Source organism: Astyanax mexicanus, unplaced genomic scaffold (genome assembly GCF_023375975.1).
Source record: "Astyanax mexicanus isolate ESR-SI-001 unplaced genomic scaffold, AstMex3_surface scaffold_34, whole genome shotgun sequence".
Lineage (NCBI taxonomy): Eukaryota > Metazoa > Chordata > Actinopteri > Characiformes > Acestrorhamphidae > Astyanax > Astyanax mexicanus.
The window spans coordinates 2,694,683-2,704,277 of NW_026040044.1; the positions used below are offsets into that span (position 1 = coordinate 2,694,683).

Genomic DNA, 9,595 nt, shown 5'->3' on the forward strand with positions numbered 1-9,595 from the left:
TAATGGGTTAATTTTGGACGTAATGTGAAATAAATCAATCAGAGTGTCTCTTGCTCATCATTCTCTTTAAGAGTAGATCAGGTGAGCTCTGTCTTTGGTGGATTGCTATTGTAACGGTGCAGCTACCTGGACGTGTTCAACAAACTCTTCTCAGCAGAGGAAACTGAGCTGCTGGTTGACGCTGTGAAGGAGCTCCAGCAGCTCATTTACGGGAACAGCAATGTTATTTTATTTACTATTCTGTTTATTGTTGATGTAAAAGTTGGGTTTGTGCTGCTGTGTGTTCATGTGTGTGTAATAAGTGGGAGTGTACGCTCGGCTCGGCACGGCGCCTGTGTTACCGAGATAGCGATGAACGTCTGACTGTTGGCGTCTGTCCAGGTTGTATTCAGTGGAGCTCCTGTGTTTTCTGTTACCAAGATAGTAAAAATTAGGGTTATGGTTTGGATTGAACACAAGGTTAAAATTAGAACAAAAGTTAGTATTAGGGTTTGGATTGAACACAAGGTTAAAATTAGGACATGAAAATAAAATTAGGGTTTGGATTGAACACAAGGTTAAAATTAGGACATGAAAATAAAATTAGGGTTTGTATTGAACACATGGTTAAAATGTAGACATAAAATAGAATTAGGGTTTGGATTAAACACAAGGTTAAAATTGGATCAAAGTTAGAATAATGATTAGTATTGAATACAAGATTTAAAAATAGGACATAAACAGGCTTCAGGCTTAGATTGAAGACAAGTTTTAAAATTAGGACAAAAAAACATAATTAGAGTTTGGATTGAACACAAGGATAAAGTTCGGACATAAAATAGAATTAGGATTCAGATTAAACACAAGGTTAAAAATAGGATACAAATTAGAATTAGCATTTAGATTGAACACAAGATTTAAAACTAGGACATAAACAGGATTAGGGTTTGGATTAAACACAAGGTTAAAATTAGGACAAAAGTTAGGATTTTTTACTTTAATAATGTAACACATATTAACCCATGCCTCTTCCCTATTGGTTACATGTATCATTCATTTGTATAATTAGTGTATGCTCACCACTAACTCAGCATCAGTGTGTATTCTTGCCCACCAGGGTGTTCAGTTAGATTTTTTATACTTTTTTTTTAGTGCTCACAGTGTTATAGGCTATAGGAGTAAGTAACCATTTTCGTTACTCAAAAAATAGCTGGCTAACAACTGCAATAATATATTTTTGAATTAAACATATCTTTAAAATAACAGTTATATTTACTCATTTTTTGCGAGGCAACCAGTTTCCCAAACTCTAAAAGGTAAAAGCTGCTTAAAAATAATATTAATAACTAGAAAAGTGCATTTTCTGAAGAGCACAGCTAAAATGGGTCCCAGTGTTCGCTGCGGTAGTTGCTATGGTGTTGCTAAGTGGTTGCTAAGGTGTTGCTAAGTGGTTGCAATGGTATCTGTGGTGGTTGCTATGGTGTGGCTACGTTGTTGATAGGTGGTTGCTAAGGTGATGTTAAGTGGTTGCTAAGGTGTTGCTATGGTATCCGTGGTGGTTGCTGTGGTGTTGCTAGGTTGTTGCCAAAGTGTTGCTATGGTATCCAAGATGTTTGATATGTGGATGCTAAGATGTTGCTAGGTTGTTGCCAAGGCGTTGCTATGATGTCTGTGGTGGTTGCTATGATGTTGCTTATCAGTTGCTAGGTGGTTAATAAGGTGTTGCTATGTGGTTGCTAAGGTGTTGTCATGGTGTCTGTGGTGGTTGCTATGATGTTCCTAAGCAGTTGCTAAGGTGTTGATAGGTGGTTGCTAAGGTGTTGCTATGATGTCTGTGGTGGTTGCTATGATGTTTCTAAGCAGTTGCTAAGGTGTTGATAGGTGGTTGCTTAGGTGTTGCTTTGGTGTCTGTGGTGGTTGCTATGGTGTTGCTAGGTGGTTGCTAAGGTGTTGCTAGGTTGTTGCCAAGGTGTTGCAATGGTGTCTGTGGTGGTTGCTATGATGTTGCTAATATGTTGCTAAGTGGTTGCCAAGGTGTTGCTATGATGTCTGTGGTGGTTGCTATGATGTTGCTTATCAGTTGCTAGGTGTTTAATAAGGTGTTGCTAGGTGGTTGCAAAGGTGTTGCCATGATGTCTGTGGTGGTTGCTAAACAGTTGCTAAGGTTGTTGCCAAGGCATTGCTATGATGTCTGTAGTGGTTGCTATGATGTTCCTAAGCAGTTGCCAAGGTGTTGATAGGTGGTTGCTAAGGTGTTGCTTTGGTGTCTGTGGTGGTTGCAATGATGTTGCTAAGCAGCTGCTAGGTGGTTGCTAAGGTGTTGCTATGGCATCTATTATGGTTGCTATATTGTTGCTAGGGTTTTGCTAGATGGCGCTTTGCAATGTGCAACCATAATAAAGAATGGGGCCAAGAACTGACCAGAGCTGTTTCCTGAAGTTCCTGGAAGCACCTTGATCTTTTTTAAAGGTTCCTCAAAGCACCTTCAAAGGAGGTTCCTTAACAGTTTCAAATTACAGCACTTTTTAATTCTGCATCACATGCACACATTTTCCTCTCAGAGTGTGAACACATTCAAGTCTGCACTTTATTCTGTTTGTTTTTAATGTCTGACTTTTTATTTGGACAATAAACCTAACATAACATAAAGTACCGAAATGTAAAGTAATGTTAAGTAAATTAATAAATGTACAGTACCATAATGTAATGTAACATAAATCAACTTTCCATTAGATTCAGATCATAATTCATACTGTATATCATAAAATACAAACAGATGCAATATAAACTGGAAGTTTACAATCAGCATTTTCCAAACAGTATTATACAGGAAAACAATCATGCAGTAAAATCAGAATATTAATCTTAAATATTAAGATTTAATAATGGGCGAACACAATTTACCAAGCGAAAACAAACAAACAACATATTTATGATTTATTTTTTCTTGGGTCACTTGATCTGGGCGTACACTGGATCAGGTAAACTCTCCTCTAGAAAAGAGAAAAAAAAATTCAGAATTTGATTTTGGAGAACTCTGTACTCTGTACTGTACTGTACTCTCTCTCCCTCTCTCTCTCAGACTCTGGCTGCTGATGGAGAAACAGCAGCATGATCTACTGTACTCTCTCTCTCTCTCTCTCTCTCTCTCAGACTCCGGCTGCTGATGGAGAAACAGCAGCATGATCTACTGTACTCTCTCTCTCTCTCTCTCTCTCTCTCTCTCAGACTCCAGCTGCTGATGGAGAAACAGCATAATCTACTGTACTCTCTCTCTCTCTCTCTCTCTCTCTCTCTCTCTCTCTCTCAGACTCCGGCTGCTGATGGAGAAACAGCATGATCTACTTTACTCTCTCTCTCTCTCTCTCTCTCTCTCCCTCTCTCTCAGACTCCGGCTGCTGATGTAGAAACAGCATGACCTACTGTACTCTCTCTCTCTTTCTCTCTCTCTCTCTCTCAGACTCCGGCTGCTGATGGAGAAACAGCATGATCTACTGTACTCTCTCTCTCTTTCTCTCTCTCTCTCTCTCAGACTCCGGCTGCTGATGGAGAAGCAGCATGATCTACTGTACTCTCTCTCTCTCTCTCTCTCTCTCTCAGACTCCGGCTGCTGATGGAGAAGCAGCATGATCTACTGTACTCTCTCTCTCTCTCTCTCTCTCTCTCTCTCTCTCTCAGACTCCGGCTGCTGATGGAGAAGCAGCATGATCTACTGTACTCTCTCTCTCTCTCTCTCTCTCTCTCTCAGACTCCGGCTGCTGATGGAGAAGCAGCATGATCTACTGTACTCTAAAAAGTGAATAACTTGCTTTATTCTCTTCTGTATCTCATCCTATTTTAAACATTCAGACAATCATTTAAACAGAATATCCAGCCGAAATACCCATAATAACATTTATTTTATATAAAACAGGAATACATTTATATAAAATTACATGAAAGGAATAAAAATTACTGTATTTACCTCTGATCTGGTCTCTGGGAAGGGTTGCCAGGGAGTAAATGGGTTCATTTGTCTTTGATCTGTGCATTTCTGATAGAAAATACAATATAAATTATTCATGTTTTTGAATGAATCATTTACTTATTCTCAAATTAAGGAAAGTTTGGATGTTTTTATGATTTTTTTGAACTGAATATTGAAGTTAGTATATGAAGGAACACATAAGGAATCATGTAGTAACTTGTTGTTGCTTCTCATAACCTGGATTCGAACATTACTCAAATATTCACTATTCACTGTATACCTGTAACTCTACCTCTTCACTACTTTACTTTAACTGATGCTCTCAAACACTTTATTAAGAGACAAGAAATTCAAGTAATTAACTCTTGATGAGTTCAGCACAGCTGTTAACTGAAAGCCTGAATTCCAGGTGACTCTACCTCATAAAGCTGACTGAAGAGATGTATAAAACTGATCATCTAAGAATGTAAAATATTAAATAAAAGATATTTTAGTTTATTTAACACTTTTTAAAATTTGTAAAATTTTTAAAACTTTTTACTTGTATTGTACGTTCCAAAATAATACATTTTAATGTAGTCTACATGTAGTTTTACTGTACAATTAAGAATCACTTTAAAATAGAAAAAAAAAATTTTGGAAACAGTAAAATAAAAAACTATATTAGACTGTGATATATCTATATAAAAAGTGATTTTTTTGCAAAATTTACAGAAAATATTGCTATTTTTTTAATTGACAGTTAAAAAGAAAAATCCCATGAAATCAAGTGACACATTCTGTAAAAAAAATAAGTCTAAAATACATTATTTTATTTATTTTATTATTTTTATCATGGTGTATACAAATGTTCTTACTATTAATCAGCTCCTAATCAGCCTCTAACAATAAATTGTACAGTGTGTGTTTATATTTAATAATGAATATATATGAGCAGAGGTGGAAAAAGTACTGAAAAATTGTAATTAAGTAAAAGTACCTTTACTTTGTTAAAATTCTACTCGAGTAAAAGTAAAAGTACCCATCTAAAAATCTACTCTAGTTTAAATTTAAAATGTACTTTGAGTAAAAGTATTTGATGTAAAAAAGTACAACAAATCGTAAATTAAATCTTTTTAATGAACTATTATTCCACATAATAATTTGGAGCTTTCAGGCAGTATTTGTTCAGATCACCCCATAAAACATTTTCAAAAACAAGTGGTAAAAGTTTCTATGATCCATTTTTTTCTTTACTGTTAAAAGGTTATGGTTATATATGTGACTATAAACAGTATTTGTATAGTTTTACAGTTCATTATTGTTTTTAACTTGCTATGCTTTAACTGCTATTTACATGTTTTTTTATTTACATTTAAGATTGTTTAATGTTTCCAATAAAAACTTAAGGAATTATCATTAAAAACATGAAACCATACAAAAAAGAATGTTGGTCGGTGCATGCACAGTGCCGTAAAGAAGCACATATTGATGGGTAGCATAACTCGACAGAACACCGGTTACCCTGAGCACAGCTGATTCACACAGCGTCCCTCCCACTAACCATAATAATAAACACTGCTGGGAAAAGTTCAGCTGCGCTGCCATGGAGAACAAAACTCTTTTTTTTTATTATTCAGACAATTAGTTTTTTTTCCCCAGCATTTAATTATTTACTCAGTAACGGGGAGTTTTCCAATGTAGTGAAGTAAAATACTTGTGTCAAAAAGTACATGAGTAAAAGTAAAATTACCTATTTTAAAAACTACTTAAAAAATTACAAATTTCTCATAAAATCTACTCAATTACAGTAATTTGAGTAAATGTAATTCATTACTTTCCACCTCTGTATATGAGTATATGTGGTAATATATAAGATTAATTAAGATCATGTTGTTATTATAAATCTGAATAATATAATCTGATAAAAACTGAAAGAGAATAGTGAACTCACTCGGTTGTGGAGATGCTGTGGTGTCGGCGATGGAGTCGTAGAAGTGCTCCTCGGTTTGGTCTATAGGGGCTACTAGAGTCAAAAGTAGTGAATATACAATCAGAAAAAATGTTCTTTTATAAAATGAGACATCCATAGCAATAAATATTACTGGATAACTTAGATAACTACATTTTATGTTTTTTTATGGCATTGATTTGAATATACGAATAGACAGTCTAACCCACATACAGTAAAATTAAACATCTCAGAGTACAAAAATCCTTCAGTATAAACGGTAAATAGAAATGCAGTAAAAATGGTTGTGCAAACAAATTAACAATTTTCTAATTCTAATTTATATTGATATAATCAGGACTGTTAGCTGTCTTAATATGGGAAGATTACAGGAGTTTAGAGGTCAAACTGTTAATTTTTTTTTCTATTTTAATTTTATTGAATAAAAAATGTGTTAATTTAACGATCTGTGTTGATTAAAAACTGGCAAATTTGCAAAAATAAAGTATTTCTCAATTTTACGGAATTTTCATTTTGTATAGATTAATAACAAATTTCATGGCAGGAATTGCAACAATTAGAGTAAAACTACGAATATTCATGAATTTATAAATTATATAAATATGGGCTCTGAGTGGTCAAGCAGTCTAAAGCACTGCCACTATGATCAGAAAATCGTTGGTTTGAATCCGGGTCATGCAGCTTGCCATCAGCTGCCAGAGCCCTGAGAGAGTACAATTGTCCTTGCTCTCTCTGGGTGGGTACAGTACAGTAGATGGCGCTCTCTCTTTCCCCTCATCACTCCTAGGGTGATGTGGATCAGCACAAGGCTGCGTCTGTGAGCTGATGTATCAGAACCGAGTCTCTGCGCTTTCCTCCGAGCGTTAGCGCTGTGATGCTACTCGGTAATGCTGCAGCATCAGCAGCAGTTCAAAAAGAGGCGGAGCCTTAGTTCATATGTATCAGAGGAGGCTAGGCTGTGCTAGGCAGTCCTAATGAGTGGGTTGGGTAATTGGCTGTGTAAATTGTGGAGAAAATGACATACAATTTAAATGTATTTATCTGCATGGTCTGCATTGTTGAGAGAATGATGATCCAGAATGTCCTTTTTTACAATTATGAATTTCTATATTATTTTAAACTAGAGTAGTAAAGATTTATTACCTTTTCTTTTAAAGAAGCATCTCCATAGCAACACAATCAGGAGCACAGCAACCACACATCCTCCGGCTGTGATCAGCGCCATCCGCAGACCTGCTGATACTAATCAGACAAAACCCTGTCAGTATTTCTGTCCCCAGGAAATGTATAAATGTGCACGCAACATAACTTTAATATACATTTTATTATTAAGCATAGTGTCTTGTACATTGACTTAATTGCAAAAGAAAGATATGTAGTTAAAACATTGATAAAAACTACTTAAAACACAAAAAATAGCATTTGTTACCCATCATATATATAAAATTACGTGTCCCCACTTTCTAACTATAAACTTTACCATGAAATATAATTATTAAAATCCTTTAGAGATCCTTTTGCGACTCCATCCCATCTATGCTTTAAAAAAATATTTAAATATTTCAGTTAAAACACACATTTTAGTTGTATCCCTGTTTAGTGGTTTACTCAGTCCTGTTACCGTAACACATTACCCCTGAATCTGAAACATCTGGAACATTCTACAACAGGAAGTCACATCTACAACAGGAAGTGACATCATCAGCTGAATTTTCTGAAGATCCTGGGAAGATCAAATGAAGTTCCCTCATGAGTTTTTTTATGTTTATTTGATCTAATTGTAACGATGACTGAGGAGCTCAATCTAAACACTCAGTCCTGTTACCTAAATTAATTCTTAGCCATTTAGAGAGTAAAAGAAATGCATCTTGTGGATTGCATTAACGTTTTTCCGCAGTAGTGTTTGCTTTTCAATTTGGCAGTTTGGTAGGGATTTGTGTTTGCAAAGCTCATAGCTACCTTGAGTTGAGTTTTCCGGTACAGTACTGGTTAAAGTTGTTCTTGGTTGTGTAGATGTTGTTGCAGTTGTAGACATGGTGGATGTGATTAAGGATTTTGTTGATTGCTTAGTTGATGTTGTAGATGTGTTGGATCTGGTGGACGATTTTTTCGATTGCGTAGTTGGTGTTGCAGTTGTAGATGTTTTGGATCTGGTTGTAGATATTGTTTTTTGCGTAGTTGATGCTTTAGTTGTCGCAGATGTGATTGAGCTGACTGTGCCTGAAACATACAGAACATTAGTGTTTATTGGGTTCTTTTAGCATTTTAGTTCAGTCTAACGTTTAATTTATCATATGTCTCATAAAATATCAAGGTCAAATATTTTTTTTTAACATTTTAACAGTTCTAGCAAGAAGCTGCCAGTCACCCTCACAGTGCAGCGTGATTTACGGCAAGTCAGTGTATCTTTGCTAGCGTAACAAGGGGAAAAGTTCACCTTGCTCAGCTCGAAACATATGCAAAAGGCATGAACTAATTCTCATAATTAATCATAGTTGTGGTTAATTTTGGGCGTAACGTGAAATAAACCAATCAGAGTGTCTCTTGCTCATCATTCTCTTTAAGAGTAGATCAGGTGAGCTCTGTCTTTGGTGGATTGCTATTGTAACGGTGCAGCTACCTGGACGTGTTCAACAAACTCTTCTCAGCAGAGGAAACTGAGCTGCTGGTTGACGCTGTGAAGGAGCTCCAGCAGCTCATTTACGGGAACAGCAATGTTATTTTATTTACTATTCTGTTTATTGTTGATTGCTGATGCGAGTGTGTTGTCAATTCACTGCTAAGATAGCGATGAACGTCTGACTGTTGGCGTCTGTCTAGGTTGTATTCAGTCAGTGGAGCTCCTGTGTTTTTTGTTGCCAAGATAAACAAGCAAAACTTCCGAAAATTAGCTCAACACACCTCATTTAGATATATTCAGAAGCACTGTTGCTATTAAGATGAGGCAAAATAGACTGTTGGAGGTTAGATAGTGATGAGCGTTGTGATGCTCCTTTCACAGTGTGTAAGTAAGATTGAAAAGATTAAAACATGAAAAGCAACTACAAATGATCTTTCAATGCCTATTCTTTAAGCATTTAAACAGAAATGTCAATATGAAGTCTAATTGTGGTGAAAGATTTTCACACTTACAGATTCCATTCACGATCAGTTCCACTGTAGATCCATTACAGTAGTATATTCCAGCATCTGACTGTGAGACTTTCCATATAATCAGTACTATATTAGCTCCTGAATTGTAATGTTTCTCTGGATCAGAGATGTGTTTGGTTAACTCTCCGGTGTGAGTGGTCAGAATGCTCTTATTCTGTCCGTTGATTTCTCTGCTCCAGGTCACTTTACCTTTAGTGAGTTTTCCACAGGGAAGAGTTGCACGTTCTCTCTCTTTCACACTCACACACTGAAACTCTGTAATAAAGAAACAAATACATATAAATTAAATACACTTATATTAAATACTGTGGTAGAAAATACACTCTAATTACACTCACTGACAAAAAAAATATCACAGCAAGAAGTTGATAGTTGGAACGTAGTAAATATTATTTTTATCAGTGTGAACGATAAGAGTTCCTCTTCTGCCCAACAGCGCTCAGCATCACCGGAATTCTGATCATTGCCCCGCCTTCCTAACCTGCACACTATTAACATGCTGTAAAAAGGAGCCCCAGCCAGGAGACTCTTTACGAAGTCTTAAC

The 9,595-nt window shown here is 35.9% G+C and overlaps 2 long non-coding RNA genes across 3 annotated transcripts; both read right to left on the minus strand.

Moving 5' to 3' along the window:
• Nucleotides 1–2,713: 2,713 nt before the first annotated feature.
• Nucleotides 2,714–5,944, minus strand: LOC125790063 (uncharacterized). The gene is made up of 3 exons (XR_007430004.1): nucleotides 5,880–5,944; nucleotides 3,944–4,012; nucleotides 2,714–2,972 (listed from the first exon to the last, which is right to left on the minus strand). It is a non-coding gene; the product is annotated as an uncharacterized LOC125790063 (long non-coding RNA).
• A 1,102-nt stretch (nucleotides 5,945–7,046) lies between these two features.
• LOC125790060 (uncharacterized) lies at nucleotides 7,047–9,137 on the minus strand. Of its 2 annotated transcripts, none has more exons than XR_007430000.1 (3): nucleotides 9,030–9,137; nucleotides 7,857–8,117; nucleotides 7,047–7,133 (listed from the first exon to the last, which is right to left on the minus strand). It is a non-coding gene; the product is annotated as an uncharacterized LOC125790060 (long non-coding RNA). The 2 variants fall into 2 exon arrangements; XR_007429999.1 differs by having other exon boundaries at nucleotides 7,047–7,139.
• Nucleotides 9,138–9,595: the final 458 nt, after the last annotated feature.